The sequence below is a fragment of the Triticum urartu genome, chromosome 1 (genome assembly GCF_003073215.2).
Source record: "Triticum urartu cultivar G1812 chromosome 1, Tu2.1, whole genome shotgun sequence".
In the NCBI taxonomy this organism is placed as follows: Eukaryota; Viridiplantae; Streptophyta; class Magnoliopsida; order Poales; family Poaceae; genus Triticum; species Triticum urartu.
Genome location: NC_053022.1, coordinates 525,668,210 through 525,681,700, shown reverse-complemented (window position 1 = coordinate 525,681,700; position 13,491 = coordinate 525,668,210). Strand labels below are relative to the sequence as shown.

Below are 13,491 nucleotides of genomic sequence, written 5' to 3'. Positions count from 1 at the left end.
GCCTTTGAAACCAGGTCAGGCACCTCGAACCAAATTCCTCGTGAAGGAATTGCTGTACGTGCCCAGAACTGTCTATCGTATTCTTACGAGGACAATCAGTCCCATCAAAGGCCACGACTCATCTGATGAGGAAATTGTTGGCATCATGAAGAATCTGGTATTCAACATCGTTCATGGTATTCCTGTCAATTATCACGATTTCTTCATAAGGACTATGGCCAATGTTGCACTGTCTCCGTTTGAGCTGAAGCCTTATGCACCTTGGATTATGAGATTCCTCAGGACAAGGTCTTCACTCAACTACAAAGCTGATTTCCAGAATCACCTCAGCTACTTGCCCCCAATTGAAGTCCTCAAGTAGACATATTCCTCAGTTGATGGAAAGGGCAAGGCACCAGCTGTAATAGATGAAGGCATTCGTCCATTGGATGGTCAGTTTCGCAAAGCTGCATCTTATTCCACCAATGATGACTCTGCCACACATGACTCTGCCAATGCACCTAAGTCCACTCCTCAACCACTGCTCCGTGCGTGATGACTGACCGTGAACTTCTGCTTAGTCTTCACCAGAAGGTGGATCGAAATCACAAATGGGTTAAGCGTCAATTTGGTTCATTTCTTCACAACATGACTGCCACACACAATGCAGTGAAGAAAAACCACTACTACCTCCATCAAGTCTTCGGTCGCACCTGGGCAATCCTGTCACATCTGTATGGTGAAGAAGATCTGAAGAACATGGGTCTCAAAGAAGATTTTGACTGGTCTGCACCTCCACCGAAGAAATTCAAGAAGGTCCAAGTTCCTTCTCTGTTGGCCAGCTCATTTTCTTCATCGCGCGACACTGATGAACATGAAGATTTGGATGACACTGTGGCAGGCCCTACATCAACAAACGACCCCAACAACGCTGGCGCTCCTTCATCAACATGATTATCTTCAAGGGCGTTAGTCCTCTTTTTTGATCCTTTTGGTCATTCGATGACAAAGGGGGAGAAATATGAGTTAGTCTTCAAGCGGGTCTACTATATGGGTGTTTTTTTATTTGCTAAGTTACAACTCTCATTCTTCTGAAACTTTATTGGATCGAGTTGTAATCTTAAACCCGATGGTGCTCTGATACTTTTGATGCACTGTGCTCTGATACTTTTGATGCACTATTCTGCATGCTTATTCCTCGTTAATATTATTGCATGCATCCAGAATTTCATCAGGCACCATATTTCATCATGCATTTCAAATTCTTCATATTATATGTTAAATGCGTGTATGAATTATAAGATATAGGGGGAGATCCCCATGATTCAACTCTGCAAGTGTGCATTGCTTCAAAGGCAAATTCCTCACTGTGCACATCTTCAGGGGGAGTTCTTCTATATCTTGGAATAAATTCCTCAATATCAGTAGTTACACTTCATATGTTTATTCCCATTGAAAACTTAACCTATATTGTCATCAATCACCAAAAATGGGGAGATTGTAAGTGCATCTAGTACCCCTTAGTGATTTTGGTGTATTGAAGACTTATAGGTTAAGGGACTAATGCGTTTGTGAGTGTACACAAGTCTATAAGTCTATGAGGAGTTTGATATTTACAGGAAAAGTCAACCCCTAAAAATGAATATCTTCGACTGAAGATTTTGGTATTTCTGAAGACTTTGAAAGTGAAGAAATTGGTGTATCCGTGAAGACTTGATATTCATTCGAGGAATATGAAGCTTGAGGACTTTCGTTTTCATAGTTTTGTTTCTCTCTTTCTTGAGTCATAGGAAACATCGTACTGTTAAAAGGGGTCAAGGAAATACTAAGGAAAAATTTCCATGTGATGCTCAACTCAAAATCCTACACCTACCAATCCCTTCGAGTGAAGCCATTGGAAATCTCATACAGTTCAGTCAATTTCTTCAGTGACAGAGACGAAGTTCTTCTGGTCTCTGAGGAATTTGTCCTGACTAAGGAGTTAGGAATTCGCCAGTGCGGATTGCCTACACAGTGAGGAACATGATAGCCCTGAGGATTTTGCTACTCAAAATTCCGACCATTGCTGTGCTATGCGCTAGCTATCCCAAAATATCTATCCACCTAACGGTCATATCATTGAAGGGCATTTATGTCTTATCATGTCGGGCTGCTCCCTAGGCTATAAATAGCCGCCCCCTACAACCACTAGCTGGTTGGCTGCTCCGAGAGAAACCGACACTTGTCATTTGAGAGCAACCCATCCTCTGAGGACTTTGAGCGAAAATCATCAAGTGAGGAAAAACCAAAAACCCAAAACCCAAACACCTACAACCCCCAAGTGATTGAGCATCACTGAAGAGATTGATCCTGAGTGGATCTGACACTTGTTACCTTTGAAGACTGTGATTTTTCCAGACGGTTAGGCGTCATGATCTAGAGCATGCAAGAGGAATTGTGGATCGCCGAGTGACCAAGTTTGTGAAAGTTTGGAAGTCGCCTGAAGACTTACCACGAGTGATTGGATGAGGTCTGTGTGACCTTAGTTCAAGGAGAATATGGTGAGGACTGGGTGTCCTGAGCTGCGTGTTCAGGACTGGGTGTCCGGGACTGTGTGTCCTCGAGTTTAAATACTCAGCCGCTCCAACCAGACGTACAACTGAGACAGCAGTTGGAACTGGTCTACCAAATCATTGTCTTCACCAAGCTTACTGGTTCTATTTCCTCAACTCTTTCATTTCCTCATAACTGTGTTGTGTGTTTGTTCATATCTGTGTTTGAAGACTTTGACTAAAGACTTTCTCAATTTCCTCAGTTTAATTTCTTCAGTCTGTTTGTCTTCATCCTGTGGTATCCTATGATTACGCTTCCTGTACTCTGTGCCTGTATTCATTTCATCATGATGACTATGCTTGTATTCTGTTATGTTTACTTTTGAGTACTTATTCCGCTGCTAGTAGTTCTTCGCTAAGGAATTTCCTCACCGGCAAATTCCTCAGTGAAGAATTCCATAAAAATCGCCTATTCACCCCCCTCTAGTCGATATAACACACTTTCATTAGTGTAGGGTCTGATGATATATATGCTTAGTCAATCTTATATGCTTACTGAATCTTATATGCTTAGTGAATCTTATATGCTTTATTGTTATACTTAGTGTAGAGTCCGATGATATATATGCTTAGTGAATCTTATATGCTTTATTGTTATACTTAGTGTAGAGTCCGATGATATATATGCTTAGTCAATCTTATATGCTTAGTGAATCTTATATGCTTAGTGAATCTTATATGCTTTATTGTTATACTTAGTGTAGAGTCCGATGATATATATGCTCAGTGAATCTTATATGCTTAGTGAATCTTATGTGCTTAGTGAATATTATATGCTTTATTGTTATACTTAGTGTAGAATGTGTGAGGCTACTTATTAATTGATATGTTTTTCTTATTCAGAAATTTCCAAAGAGCCTATTTGAGAGTTGTGGTATCATGCCTGATGAAGAAAGCTCTGCTGGAATACGCCTTACCGCAAGGTGCTCCGTCACCACTTGTGCATACGGCGTGGATACGGACGGTCGCACACACCTCAACTCGGTTGGGTGGAAGAGCTTCCTCGTCGGCAAGAATCTTCATGTTGGACAGGCAATCCTAATTACTATCATGAACACCCACCGCCCAGGCTTGAGGATGATGGTCGTCATCGACATCATCTAGAACTTCATATGCATGCGTGTGGCTGTTGAACCATATATATGCTAGTATGACTACCTAGTAGACTTATCAACTATGATCTATCCATGCATTGTTGACTACTATATGAGTTTGTGAGATTGTGTGGTTATATTAAATGTGGTACTGTCGTTAATGTTTGTGAGATGGTTCTGTGAACTTAGTTTATTTGCACTGGACTTGTCTTGATTTCCATGAATATTGCACCTGACTGCTTTTTATTTTATTTTTATTTCTATTTGCCTAGTTGTAGCGAGGGGAGAAAATAAGACGCTACTACTATGTGATGATAGTAGTAGCGTTGGTGGAGAAATCGGTGCTACTAATGAGTATTTTAGCTGCAGCGCTTGTTTAGAAATGCGCTACTGTTAAATAATAGTTGTAGCGCCCTAGCAGTAGCGCGGGTGCCCGCGCTACTGGTATGTAAAAAACCAGCACCACTAGTAAGATTTTCTCTAGTAGTGGGCGCCCATCCGCCTCTACAACGGCCACCCACCGCAGGGGAGCCGTTGTGCCTCCCGGAAGTGGCCGACGCCACAGATCTGGCACACCCTGATGCCAGCACCGCCGCGCCGCCGCTCGACCACGCCGGCCCGCGCCAGCCATCGTCGGAGCAGGGGAAGCCAGTCACCGCCGCCGACAACGCAGGCAGGGCTTCGCCCTTCCGCGCGAGCCAGCGGCGGCGAGGGAAGAGGTGGGGGGAGTGAAGGAAATATGCCCTAGACACAATAATAAAGTTATTATTTATTTCCTTATATCATGATAAATGTTTATTATTGATGCTAGAATTGTATTAACCGGAAACATAATACATGTGTGAATACATAAACAAACAGAGTGTCACTAGTATGCCTCTACTTGACTAGCTCGTTGATCAAAGATGGTTATGTTTCCTAACCATAGACATGAGTTGTCATTTGATTAACGGGATCACATCATTAGGAGAATGATGTGATTGACTTGACCCATTCTGTTAGCATAGCACTTGACCGTTTAGTTTGTTGCTATTGCTTTCTTCATGACTTATACATGTTCCTATGACTATGAGATTATACAACTCCCGTTTACCGGAGGAACACTTTGTGTGCTACCAAACGTCACAACGTAACTGGGTGATTATAAAGGTGCTCTACAGGTGTCTTCGAAGGTACTTGTTGGGTTGGCGTATTTCGAGATTAGGATTTGTCACTCCGATTGTCGGAGAGGTATCTCTGGGCCCTCTCGGTAATGCACATCACATAAGCCTTGCAAGCATTGCAACTAATGAGTTAGTTGCAGGATGATGTATTACGAAACGAGTAAAGAGACTTGCAGGTAACGAGATTGAACTAGGTATTGAGATACCGAAGATCGAATCTCGGGCAAGTAACATACCGATGACAAAGGGAACACCGTATGTTGTTATGCGGTCTGACCGATAAAGAACTTCATAGAATATGTGGGAGCCAATATGAGCATCCAGGTTCCACTATTGGTTATTGACCGGAGACGTGTGTCGGTCATGTCTACATTGTTCTCGAACCCGTAGGGTCCGCACGCTTAAGGTTTCGATGACAGTTATATTATGAGTTTATGAGTTTTGATGTATGGAAGGAGTTCGGAGTCCCGGATGAGATCGGGGACATGACGAGGATGTTCTAAGAGTTGAAATTGGTATTTCACATTCATACCCGTGTCAAGAGGTATGAGACCTCTGACAGTACTTTGCCTACAAGATGGAGGAGAATTGCTCAGCTAGTGAGCACGTGCTCAGAATGTCTGAGTACTACAATCACTTGAATCAAGTGGGAGTTAATCTTCCAGATAAGGTAGTGATTGACAGAGTTCTCTAGTCACTATCACCAAGTTGCTAGAACTTCGTGATGAACTATAATATGCAAGGGATAACGGAAACGATTCCCAAGCTCTTCGTGATGCTGAAATCGACGAAGGTAGAAATCAAGAAAAGCATCAAGTGTTAATGGTTAACAAGACCACTAGTTTCAAGAGAAAGGGCAAAGGGAAGAAGGGGAACTTCAAGAAGAACGTCAAGCAAGTTGCTGCTCAAGTGAAGAAGTCCAAGTCTGGTCCTAAGCCTGAGACTAAGTGCTTCTACTGCAAAGGGACTGGTCACTGGAAGCGGAATTGCCCCAAGTATTTGGCGGATAAGAAGGATGGCAAAGTGAACAAAGGTATATTTGATATACAGATTATTGATGTGCATTTTACTAGTGTTCGTAGCAACCCCTCGGTATTTGATACTGGTTTAGTTGCTAAGAGTAGTAACTCGAAACGGGAGTTGCAGAATGAACAGAGACTAGTTAAGGGTGAAGTGACGATGTGTGTTGGAAGTGGTTCCAAGATTGATATGATCATCATCGCACACTCCCTATACTTTCGGGATTAGTGTTGAACCTAAATAAGTGTTATTTGGTGTTTGCGTTGAGCATGAATATGATTTGATCATATTTATTGCAATACGGTTATTCATTTAAGTAAGAGAATAAATTGTTGTTCTGTTTACATGAATAAAACCTTATATGGTTACACACCCAATGAAAATGGTTCGTTGGATCTCGATCGTAGTGATACACATATTCATAATATTGAAACCAAAAGATGCAAAGTTAATAATGATAGTGCAACTTATTTGTGGCACTGCCATTTAAGTCATATTGGTGTAAAGCGCATGAAGAAAATCCATGCTGATGGACTTTTGGAATCATTTGATTATGAATCAGTTGATGCTTGCGAACCATGCCTCATGGGCAAGATGACTAAGACTCGGTTCTCCGGAACAATGGAGCGAGCAACAGACTTGTTGGAAATCATACATACTGATGTATGTGGTCCGATGAATATTGAGGCTCGCGGCAGGTATCATTATTTTCTGATCTTCACAGATGATTTAAGCAGATATGAGTATATCTACCTGATGAGACACAAGTCTGAAACATTTGAAAAGTTCAAAGAATTTCAGAGTAATGTGGAGAATCATCGTAACAAAAATAAAAGTTTCTACGATATGATCGCAAAAGTAAAATATTTGAGTTACGAGTTTAGCCTTCAGTTAAAACAATGTGAAATAGTTTCACTACTCACGCCACCTGGAACACCACAGTGTAATGGTGTGTCCGAACGTCGTAACCGTGCTTTATTAGATATGGTGCGATCTATGACGTCTCTTACTGATTTACCGCTATCGTTTTGGGGTTATGCATTAGAGACAGCTACATTCACGTTAAATAGGGCACCATCTAAATCCGTTGAGACGACACCGTATGAACTATGGTTTGGCGAGAAACCTAAGCTGTCTTTTCTTAAAGTTTGGGACTGCGATGCTTATGTGAAAAAGTTTCAACATGATAAACTCGAACCCAAATCGGAAAAGTAAATCTTCATAAGATACCCAAAAGAAAATGTTGGGTACACCTTCTATCACAGATCCGAAGGAAAGATATTCGTTGCTGAGAATGGATCCTTTCTAGAGAAGGAGATTCTCTCGAAAGAAGTGAGTGGGAGGAAAGTAGAACTTGATGAGGTAACTGTACCTGCTCCCTTATTGAAAAATAGTTCATCATAGAAATATGTTCATGTGACTACTACAGCAATTAGTGATGAAGCTAATGATGATGATCATGTAACTTTAGATCAAGTTGCTACCGAACCTCGTAGGTAAACCAGAGTGAGATCCGCACCAGAGTGGTACGGTAATCCTGTTCTGGAGGTCATGTTACTTGACCATGACGAACCTACGAACTATGAGGAAGCGATGATGAGCCCAGATTCCGTGAAATGGCTTGAGGCCATGAAATCTGAGATGAGATCCATGTATAAGAACAAAGTATGGACTTTGATTGACTTTCCCAAAGATCGGCGAGCCATTGAGATTAAATGGATCTTCAAGAGGAAGACGGACGCTGATAGTAGTGTTACTATCTACAAAGCTAGAATTGTCGCAAAAAGGTTTTCGACAAGTTCAAGGTGTTGACCACGATGAGAATTTCTCACTCGTATCTATGCTTAAGTCTGTCCGAATCATGTTAGCTATTGCCGCATTTTATAAAATCTGGCAAATGGATAAACAAAACTGCATTCCTTAATACGATTTATTAAAGAAGAGTTGTATATGATGCAACCAGAAGGTTTTGTCGATCCTAAAGGTACTAACAAAATATGCAAGCTCCAGTGATCCATCTATGGTGCAAGCATCTCGGAGTTGGAATATACGCTTTGATAAGTTGATCAAAGCATATAGTTTTATACAGACTTGCGGTGAAGCCTGTATTTACAAGAAAGTGAGTGGGAGCACTACATCATTTCTGATAAGTATATGTGAATGACATATTGTTGATCGGAGATAATGTAGAATTATTCTGCAAAGCATAAAGGAATGTTTGAAAGGAGTTTTTCAAAGAAAGACCTCGGTGAAGCTGCTTACATATTGAGCATCAAGATCTATAGAGATAGATCAAGATGCTTGATAAGTTTTTCAATGAGTACATACCTTGACAAGATTTTGAAGTAGTTCAAAATGGAACAGTCAAAGAAGGAGTTCTTGCCTGTGTTACAAGGTGTGAAGTTGAGTAAGATTCAAAACCCGACCACGGCAGAAGATAGAGAGAGAATGAAAGTCATTCCCTATGCCTTAGCCATAGGTTCTATAAAGTATGCCATGCTGTGTACCGGACCTATTGTATACCCTGCCCTGAGTTTGGCAAGGGAGTACAATAGTGATCTAGGAGTAGATCACTGGACATTGGTCAAAATTATCCTTAGTGGAATAAGGATATGTTTCTCGATTATGGAGGTGACAAAAGGTTCGTCATAAAGGGTTACGTCGATACAAGTTTTGACACTGATCCAGATGACTCTAAGTCTCAATCTGGATACATATTGAAAGTGGGAGCAATTAGCTAGAGTAGCTCCATGCAGAGCATTGTTGACATAGAAATTTACAAAATACGTACGGATCTAAATGTGGCAGACCCGTTGACTAAACTTCTCTCACAAGCAAAACATGATCACACCTTAGTACTCTTTGGGTGTTAATCACATAGCGATGTGAACTAGATTATTGACTCTAGTAAACCCTTTGGGTGTTGGTCACATGTCGATGTGAACTATGGGTGTTAATCACATGGTGATGTGAACTATTGGTATTAAATCACATGACGATGTGAAATAGAATATTGACTCTAGTGCAAGTGGGAGACTGAAGGAAATATGCCCTAGAAGCAATAATAAAGTTATTATTTATTTCCTTATATCATGATAAATGTTTATTATTCATGCTAGAATTGTATTAACCGGAAACATAATACATGTGTGAATACATAAACAAACAGAGTGTCACTAGTATGCCTCTACTTGACTAGCTCGTTGATCAAATATGGTTATGTTTCCTAACCATAGACATGAGTTGTCATTTGATTAACGGGATCACATCATTAGGAGAATGATGTTGATTGACTTGACCCATTCCGTTAGCATAGCACTTGATCGTTTAGTTTGTTTCTATTGCTTTCTTCATGACTTATACATGTTCCTATGACTATGAAATTATGCAACTCCCGTTTACCGGAGGAACACTTTGTGTGCTACCAAACGTCACAACGTAACTGGGTGATTATAAAGGTGCTCTACAGGTGTCTCCGAAGGTACTTGTTGGGTTGGCGTATTTCGAGATTAGGATTTGTCACTCCGATTGTCGGAGAGGTATCTCTGGGCCCTCTTGGTAATGCACATCACTTAAGCCTTGCAAGCATTGCAACTAATGAGTTAGTTGCAGGACGATGTATTACGGAACGAGTAAAGAGACTTGCAGGTAACGAGATTGAACTAGGTATTGAGATACCGACGATCGAATCTCGGGCAAGTAACATACCGATGACCAAGGGAACAACGTATGTTGTTATGCGGTCTGACCGATAAAGATCTTCGTAGAATATGTGGGAGCCAATATGAGCATCCAGGTTCCGCTATTGGTTATTGACCGGAGACGTGTGTCGGTCATGTCTACATTGTTCTCAAACCTGTAGGGTCCGCACGCTTAAGGTTTTGATGACAGTTATATTATGAGTTTATGATCGAGTTTTGATGTACCGAAGGAGTTCGGAGCCCGGATGAGATCGAGGACAAGACGAGGAGTCTTGAAATGGTTGAGACGTAAAGATTGATATATTGGACGACTATATTCGGATATCGGAAAGGTCCCAAGTGATTCGGGTATTTTTTGGAGTACTGGAGAGTTATGGGAATTCGCCGGGGAGTATATGAGTCTTATTGGGCCATACGGGAATAAAGGAGAGAGGCCAAAAGGAAGGAGGCGCCCCCCCTCTGGTCCGAATTGGACAAGGGGTGCAACCCACTTTTCCTTGTTCCTCTCCCCCTCTTTCCTTCTCTCCTACTCCAACAAGGGAAGGAGGAGTCCTACGGTGGGAGTAGGACTCCCCCCCTTGGCGCGCCCTCCTCCTAGGCTGGCCGCCTCCCTCCCTTGCTCCTTTATATACGGGGGCAGGGGGCACCCCATAGAGACAACAATTGATCATTGATCTCTTAGCCGTGTGCGGTGCCTCCCCTCCATCATAATCCTTGATAATATTGTAGCGGTGCTTAGGCGAAGCCCTGCGATGGTAGAACATCAAGATCATCACCACGCCGTCGTGCTGATGGAACTCTTCCCCGACATTCTGCTGGATCGGAGTCCGGGGATCGTCATCGAGCTGAACATGTGCTAGAACTCGGAGGTGACGTAGTTTCGGTGCTTGATCGGTCGGGCCGTGAAGACATACGACTATATCAACCACGTTGTGCTAACGCTTCCGCTTTCGGTCTACGAGGGTACGTAGACAACACTCTCCTCTCTCGTTGCTATGCATCACCATGATCTTGCGGTGCGTAGGAAATTTTTGAAATTACTACGTTGCCCAACAGGGAGGGGGGCTCGGGAGCCGGCGGCTAGGGTTTTCCCTTCGTGTCGCTCGCTGGAGCGGCCGGGAGGGGGATGGGATTAGCAAATATCAGGTCTGCATTCATCTTAATTGCCCGAAAAGTTCCTTTGAATTAAGACAAGCATGATAATTGAGAGCTAAAAGTTAGCATCATACATGGTGTCAATGAATACTAACTTATAGGTTACGTATCTTTACAGTCTTGGGGTTCTCAATTGTCAGGCACAAAAGAATAAAACCATGCGCAATCCTGGTATTTCACGCTGTTTAGTATTCCCTCCGTCCGAAAAAGCTTATCCCTTAAATGGATGTATCTAGCATCAAGTTAGTGCTGGATACATTTATTTAAGGAACAAGCTTGGTACAAGCTTTTTCGGACGGAGGGAGTATTATACTATTTAGCAGGGATCCATAATTCCATATACAGTCGATGAATTGTAGTGCTAAAAGTTTAACTGTGACCCTGAGTTTTGAAAATCAAATGTACAGAAAAGGACAGCATGGTAAGCACACCTTGCAGATTGCAAGCTTCCCATCTTCTTGCACAGTGCATTTGCAAGACATCTTGGAAACCATTCCCTGCTTTTCGACCACCTATCAGATATTTATAGGCCGCAAAGTCAATCACCCTCGTCTAAACACCAACCAGGGGATAATTCTCAAATTGTTAGACGCATAAGCCTTGACATGGTAGTGCTCTTTTGTTGAAACGAACTCCAGGCCCATCGTCTTCACAGCGAATCGCTCCATATCATCCAAGAAATCACTGGGTACATTCGTATAGAACGTTTTATGGACCTGGCTATTGGATCCTTCTGCCCCTGCCTCTGCGAGGTCGCGGACGGCGTCCAGGGAGACGAGCGATCCATCAACACAAACACTGGGTGGTGGCGCGCGTTAATCACAATGCGATGTGAGTATGTGACACGAAGCAGAGATCCAAGAACTGGGATGGAATAGTGAGATGGATAAAAGAAGACTCACCGTTGGAACAGGACCTTGCCCACCCTTGCCACCAGACAGAGTTTTGCCTCCTCGTCATCCCTCGGCACATCGTGCGTCCTCGCCCTCTCCACCGCGTCTAGGAGGTCCGGCAAGAACCTCTCGGTGATGGCGACGGCCGCGACCTCGGCCTCCGTGGAGCTGGAGGATGGGGAGGAGAGGGCAAGGACGAGGGGCTTGGCGCCGGACATGCGCTCGACGGTGTAGCAGGGGGAGGTCTCGAGGCGGACAGATTCAGCGTCGTCGGAGAAGGGCGGGAGCGGGGACCAACGGGAGACGCAGTCTACGGCGTGGATGATCTTGTTGGACGGGGGAACGTGGTGACGCCCGCGAGGGGAGGAGATGGAGAGGGAATGGAGGGAGGAAGTGGGCGGGGAAGGGATTGGGGCGGGCTCGGAGGTGCTCGAGTGGCGCTTGTGGGGATGGACGTAGGCCATGGCGGATGCCCCGATTGGCCGGCGGCGAGGTCAGAAGGGGAGAAACCGAGAAAGGGAAGCTTAGCCGGCGGTTGTTGACTGAACTCTCGGAAAAGGGGAAGTTTAAAGACCAACTTTAACGTACGATCCCAAACCCCAAACGACGGAGGCGAGGTCAGAAGGGGAAAAGGTGGAAGTTTAGCGATTGATTGAACTCTTGCCTCAAGGAGAAAAGGAGAAAAGAGGGAAGTTTAAATGCCAACATCGACGCACCACCGCTAAACGGATGTTCGTTTTGCTTGGATTTCGTCTGTTTAGGGTGAGCAATCCAAACCGAGCACGTACAACGTGGCTGACACATTACACATCATGTTGGTCATTTACCCTTAATTTAAACATAAAAACGATAAAACAAATGAAACTTAGACTTATATAATATATTAAATCCAAATTTAGTTTAGAAGTACTCCCCGCCGTCCATTAAACTTGAATTAAAACCACTGTTCAAAATATCTTCCGATATTCCGATAAATCAGCCGATTTATCGCGTACCATTGTCTGACCGATAAGATAAATCGGTAATAAATTAGCCGGTATGGCGATAATTGGCCGATATGCCGATAAACTGGACGATTTACCCTTTATCATGGTTTGACTGATAAGTTCCCGATAAGCGATATCCCCAACATTAATTAAAACTAAAGAAAACAAAAAAGAAACCTCAATGCAACCCCAGATCGGCTTCTCTCGTCGCCGCCGCCATCGTCTTTGATGAGGTCGATGAATGGCGGGGCTGCCACAGGCTGGCCGGTGCCGCCTGGGGCGGGCCATGTACCGCCAGAGGTGCATGCGACACCTGCAGATGCTCATGGAGTGGTGACCACGGTTCGGGGCCCATCCAGGAGGCCAGTGCGGACACTAGCTTCGACGTACAGGGCGGCGTCGACATCAAGCTCCAGGACTGCCCCACCAAAGTTGGATCCTAGGTCACGGCCGACGGCTCCAGAACGGCGCTCTCATCTGGCTCCAGGATGGCCACATCTCCCGTGCCCAAAAGGGCAATCTGCACGTCCAGCCCATCCCACTGGCTGCACTCTCCGCTCCCTCATCTTCTCTGCTTCCTCTCAAATCCATCATGCATGTCCCCTCCCATCATGGCCAAGTCCCTGCCACGACTCTGGCAGCGAACCTGATACCCATTGACTGGGACGACCTTATTAAGGACGGGGACTCCAAAACTAGCAGCAACACGCGGGCAAGAGGAGCTCGCCATCTACCGCTCGCGTCGGGACACCGACGGGAGCTTGAACTCCATTGCATCTATTGTGTTTGTGTCGAATATTTTATACTAGTTGGGTTACGCTTGGACTTGGTGTTGTAGTGTTGGTAGGATACTTGTAGTGTCGGAGTCGGACACGTTGTACTCTTGGCCTCTTATATATGAGGAGGCAC

The 13,491-nt window shown here is 43.9% G+C and overlaps 1 pseudogene; it reads right to left on the bottom strand.

Moving 5' to 3' along the window:
• LOC125533046 overlaps window positions 1–12,060 on the bottom strand; it is a 28,238-nt pseudogene extending 16,178 nt beyond the window's left edge.
• Window positions 12,061–13,491: the final 1,431 nt, after the last annotated feature.